This window comes from Sus scrofa, chromosome X (assembly GCF_000003025.6).
Source record: "Sus scrofa isolate TJ Tabasco breed Duroc chromosome X, Sscrofa11.1, whole genome shotgun sequence".
In the NCBI taxonomy this organism is placed as follows: domain Eukaryota; kingdom Metazoa; phylum Chordata; class Mammalia; order Artiodactyla; family Suidae; genus Sus; species Sus scrofa.
In genome coordinates this window covers 37,536,197-37,542,196 of record NC_010461.5, presented here as the reverse complement: position 1 = coordinate 37,542,196, position 6,000 = coordinate 37,536,197, and positions in this window count along the sequence as shown.

Sequence of the window (6,000 nt, the reverse complement as noted above, 5' to 3'; positions counted from 1 at the left end):
AAGTGTCCTGATTTTCCCTTGGGACCTTTTCCTCTTCTTCCACTTTCAGCCAGGAGATTGATTCCCATACCCAGCTCAAATGGTTCAGGGGTGGTCATATGACTTATACCAGGCCAATGAGAGAGTGAATCCTAGAATGGGACAGGACCTGCTGAACACAGCTCCTCTTCTCTGGTCCTGGGTGCTGATATATAAGGAGGTAAAGTCTGCAACAGTCGCAACAGCAGTAGCCTGGAGCTCTGCAGGCCAGGCCACCTTGTGGACCCTAAGGATAAAGCCAGTCCCGTAGAATGCCCCATGATGTGACCGGAAGAAAGTGGATCTTCAGTGATATCACCTGAGTCCTGAATCAAGCTCATGGAGGAGGCAGCGAGTACTTGTGCTCTCAAGTGGCTCGATGAAGGGATATCTTTTGGTTAACTTTTTTTTTTTTGTCTTTTTAGGACCACACCCCCGGCATATGGAGGTTCCCAGGCTAAGGGTCTAATCAGAGCTGAAGCCACCAGCCTACACCACAGCTCACGGCAATGCCGGATCCTTAATGCGTTGAGCAAGGCCAGGGATCGAACCTGTGTCTTCATGGATACCAGTCAGATTTGTTCTCTGCTGAGCCACAGCGCAACCCCCAATCTTTTGGTTAATTTTTGAGTTACAACATGTTCAGTGTACACCAACACTGTGCTGTGTCCCAAGCAATCTTGTTTCCACTGAAAAAACAAATGGTTCCAGTGACTTGTTCACTGATATTAAAGGAAGAAGAGTAAAATGAATCTTTAGACGGTGGTTTCTTTGGGAAGGAAACACGTTTGTATTCAGATCTTTTTCTACTCTCTGAAGTGTTCTTTTGCATTTCTTATGGTTTCTCCACCCTAGTAATGAAGTCAGACCCACGGTTCTTAATTTTTAGATGCTCAAGACTCACCTGGGGAGCTTATAAAAACACAGATCTCTGTGACAAGTTCCAGGAGATTCAGATCCAGGAGGTCTTGGGGAGGGCCCAGGAATCAACATTTTTAACATTTTTCATAAGCTCCCAGATGATCCAGGCAGCTGTCACTGGGAGAAATGCTGTTGTCTTGGGTTGGGTTTTCCCCAAAGCAGATTCCGATAAGGGGATTCAGGAGCAATTGATTAAGCAAGGACTCGCAGAAGAAACCTGTTAGGGAATGAGTAGGAAAGGGAAGAGGAGGGAACCAGACAAAGTCTCCCAGAGGGTAGCTCCCAAGGGGGTGGGGGAGGCGCTCAGGCTGTAAGCAACCCCTCAGAGTTGTTCCCACTCCCCTGCCCCGCCCTGTGAAGGTAGCTGCTGGGCTTTCACATTCCTGCACTAATAGCCAGATGCGGGAGACCTAAACTCCCCAGCACATTTCCATCCGGGCAAAATGATTCCAGTAGCTTGTGGAAAGTCTGCCGAAGTCACAGGTGTGGGCTCTGGAAGCCAAAACATGCTGCTAGTTGGGGAGGGGCGCACGGGGCTGGTTAAAGGGATCAGTGGGAATTTGCATGAAACGCTGGGCTCCAACAATTTAAGGGATCTTTATATTTAGTACCGGAGCATCTCCATTTTAAAAGTAACTAAGCAAGAGGCCAGTGTGCAACAAGTGGGAAAGGAAGTTCCTTAAAAGTAGCACAGTATTCTGTTCACCCCTGGGGCATTGGGCATCTCAGTTTATTTGTAAGACTCTAGTGCCAATGAAATCTGCTGTCTTTTATTGGGTGACTTTTTGGGGGGGCGGTCTTTTTTTTTTCTTCTTCTAGGGCCGCACCCGCGGCATAGGGAGGTTCCCAGGCTAGGGGTGGAATCTGGAGCTGTAGCCACTGGCCTACGCCAGAGCCACAGCAATGCCAGATCCGAGCCATGTCTGTGACCCACACCACAGCTCACGGCAATGCCAGATCCTTAACCCACTGAGTAAGGCCAGGGATCAAACCTGCGTCCTCGTGGATACCAGTCAGATTCATTTCCACTGAGCCACGATGGGAACTCCTGGGTGAACTCTTTAAATTGGTATTTGATGTCTTCTGCTTCCTGCTATCGAGCCCCCTGCTTATTTCTCTAACCACCCCCACCTCTTTCTTGCAATACTCTATGATCCAGCCACAACCTACTTCTCCAAAAGAGTCTGTTCTTCCATAAAAAGCATATTCTTGCTTATCCCCAGGACTTTACAAACATTGTCCTCTCTGCCTAGAATCAACTGGCACCCACTCCTTTTATCTGGTTAATTTCTATTCTTTCTTCAGTCTTAGTTTAAACATTTCTTCAGTTGGACCTTCACGGACCCATAGGTGCCCTCGCTATTTGCTCCCTGTACTTCCCAAACCATAATAACCATCAGTCCTTATTGTAATTACTTGCCTGTTACCTGTTTTCTTCTAGAACAAAACTTGGAGAGAGCAGAGACCGTGTCTATTTCATTTGTACCTGTAGCCCCAGTGGTTACCACATACATTGAATGAATATAAGTTAATGATTTGCCACATGATATCAGTATAAGTTTAGTATGTGCAGCTTTTTCCTGGAGAGACTGATGGTGTCTTTCATTTGAGTTTAGAGTGTCCTGCTTATACCACCAGGAAATAACCTTATTCCAATTTAAGATAATGTCATTCTTAATTTTATTCATTAATTCAGTAATAATTTATATGCTTAAACAGTCATAGTTACAGAATGAGACAGAACCCTGAATAGCCGAAATTAACCCCGTGCCATGCCAACCTCTGTTATACTAATATTTCTGTAGTGTCTTCCCCTTTTCTATAGGTGTCGTGTTGAAATTATGTGAGAGCCCAACAAACTGAAAATGTCTAAACAGCTATGAAGTGCCATATACCCCAAGGTCATTGAAGATTTTCACTGACATCTGAGCATCAATTTGTTTAACCCCAATGCCATCCTTGTGGGTTTTAATGTTTCTGAATTTTTAAAAAGACTTCTCAGTTATATATGCAAAGTATATATACATTGTGATGAAGAAACAGAATTATTTCAGTGATAATTTTCATAGTATTGGAAATACTGTTGATTGGCTGCCAGAGCGCATTGGTCATCTGCTTCTCCCTTGTCCACCTTCAAAGAAGAGGCAGGCAAAGTCAGATACCCACATCCCCAGCTTCTCTTGCAGGTGAGAGTTTCCCTGTGATGGTTCTGGCCAGGGAGATGGGGAAAGGATATGTTCTTTCCCTAATAAGAGATGGGGGAGGGAGCAAAATGGTCTTGCCTACCCTTGCTGCCTTCCTGATCCCTGCCTTTGAATGCAGTTTGATGTTGGAAATTGTGGCAGTCATCTTGTGATGATGAAGCAACCAGCCTGAGAATGAGCGGCTAACATGTCAAGGATGGCAGAGTGGAAAAAACCTAGGTCACTGATGACACTGTTGAGTAGCTGATCCAATGGTAGTGACCACCTACTTCCAGGCTCTTTGCTATATGAGACAATTCCCCCATCTGCTTAAGCCGCTGTTATTGAGTACTCAGTTATTAACACCTGAACACAATCTGACTGATGCACCTAGTTACCTTAACATTTTCTTCACGGAAACTTAAATGGAGCTAAATTACAGACACCTGATCATTTATAGTGCGCTTACTTGTTTGAAGAAATCCAGAGAAGACATAACTTCATTTAAAAGGCTTGGTCATTTTAATTGTGGAAAGCAGGGAGGGGCTACCTCTGGCCACAATGCATGGTACAAGTTATGAGGGATGCATTTTGCAGAGATCTTCTGTGTCACTAAATATCCCACTAGGAGCTGGGAGATCTAGGTTCAGATAAGATGCTCAGCTAAATATGGGACCATGGACATATATTTGTCTCTGAACTTGTTTTCTCAGATGATGTACCATTTGTAGGAGGCTTTCTTTGAAAGTAACAGAAAATCTAACTCAAAATGGCTTAATCAGTAAGGAAATTATTCCAGCGATATGATCAGAATGTAGCGAGTTGGAGAAACAAATGGTTGATAATGTCATTTGAGGTCACAGGTGTGGGCTCTGGCAGCATCTCCACCCTGCTGCCCCTCAGTTCTACCTTCATCTTGGGTCTGACTACCCTCATAGATACAAGATGACTGCTGGAAGCAATTGAGGATGCATATTTTTTTGTTCAAGGCCAGTGTGATGGCTGGGACAGGGTGGGGAGAAACAGGGTGTTTCGCATCCATAACTGGGGGCAGGGGAAAAGCCCTGAGCTTTGTGCTGACTCGAAGATCTTGAACCACTCAAGGCCAGTGACCAGGTCTTGCCAAGAGCTGATTAAGTTAAACAAGTCATGGTGGCATTCTTCCCATTTGTAAATGACAGAGTGGGACTGGCCAACCTCTTAACTTTCCAAATCTAAACCTGCTGTGATTTGAGCAGAGTGCAAACCCATCTCTGTAGTAGTCTTTACCATTCAACTCCACTTTTATCATTGTCCTTTTCTACTTCTGAGCATAGGTCTCTGTGGAAGATAAAACTCCAAAATGAAGTTGTAAGCCTTGGCATAGCTCAGGCTTGGACTGGGGAAGGGAAGGGAAGCTAACCAGGTGAGGGGTCGCTGTGTACTTCAGGGCAGAATGGAGCGACACCTTATGCATTAGGATGGCCATGCCAACTTGGAGTGAGTGACTTGGAACTGGGGGACCGTCACAGGAGGCAACGTTGCCCAGACTCTAAAGCTCCCTTCTGTAGAGAATGCGCACACTCTTTGGAAAGCGGGGAAAAACATCTTCCCTTCGATTCGCTTTAAAGAAGGGGGGGGGGAGGGGTCTAGTACTCAAATCCTTAACACTGGCGAGTCTCTCTGCCTGTTAAGGGAGCGGTGAAGGGTTTGCAGAAAACGTTTCTGAAGAGAAAATAGGATTTGGGTCTCCACCCCTTTACACACTTTGATAAATACTATCTTTCTTTTTTTCTTTCTCTCTCTTTAAAAATTATCGCACTGAGAATTTTACCAGATGATTTCGAGAAGCTGACTTATGAACTAATTGGGCACTTCTGCTATGCAGAAGAACAAAGACTTTTTTATTGGTCCTCAACTGAGGCATATACCTGTCTGATGGCGTTGGCTCATTCCGCACATGCTCAGTTGAACAGAAATCTTCATATTGAATACAACCTAGCACAGCGGCAACACCCATAACCTCACTCCCTGGCTGACCCTGTACATCCACTCCCTCTAGTTGCGTTTTTATCCTGACATGCATAACATTTATAGGGAGTAAAAGGTGCGGAGTAGGTACTGGGACTTAGGAGGGGGCAATATACAAAGGAATTTAGCGTCTCTGTATGCTCCTGCCTTCCTGACCTCTCTCTAGGCTGTTTCTCTAGGCAGGCTCTGGATAGATATTTTGAGTTTGGGGCAGAATTCAGGAGAAGCTGTCTATAATTTGCCATTTGTTGTTGCACACCTTCCTGGACAGTTTTTGTTTGGTCCTTGTCTTGTAGGTGGACGACCCTTCTTCCCCAGCCCTCGTTTTCACTGAGGAGTGACAGAGTGGCACGAAAAGCATCCGCCGCCTAGCACGATCTGGAGTGACAACCTCGCCACCTCTGTTCTTGTTTTCCCATTCATTAGGACTCTTTCCCAGCAAAAACCGGGAAAGGCTTCGCGTGATTACAAAAGGAGGGAGCGGCCGGGCTTCTGAGCCCCTAGCCTCACCGAACCAAGAACGTGCGTTCGGTCGCGGACCTTTTGTCCTCGACCCCTCCCGCGGCTTGGTCGCGAGGGTGACGACCCTGACCCACCCCCGCCGAAGCAGCTGCAGCCCGCGCGCCCCAACCCCCCGCCCCTTCTAGATTCCCGGCGCCCGCCGGTTCACCGTGACGTGACCCGCGGCGCACGCATGCGCCGCTCAGCCCCGCTCCCTTTCCCTCGGCCACCGCCTCCCGACGGGCTGGAGTGGGCGGGGCCTGCGGTTCTGGAAGCCGCGCGGTCGGAGGGGGAGAGGGCGTGTCTGCGCGAGGCGGGTGCGCGGGGCTTGCGAGCTGGTCGGCGGCCGAGGCGGAGGAGGAGCTGA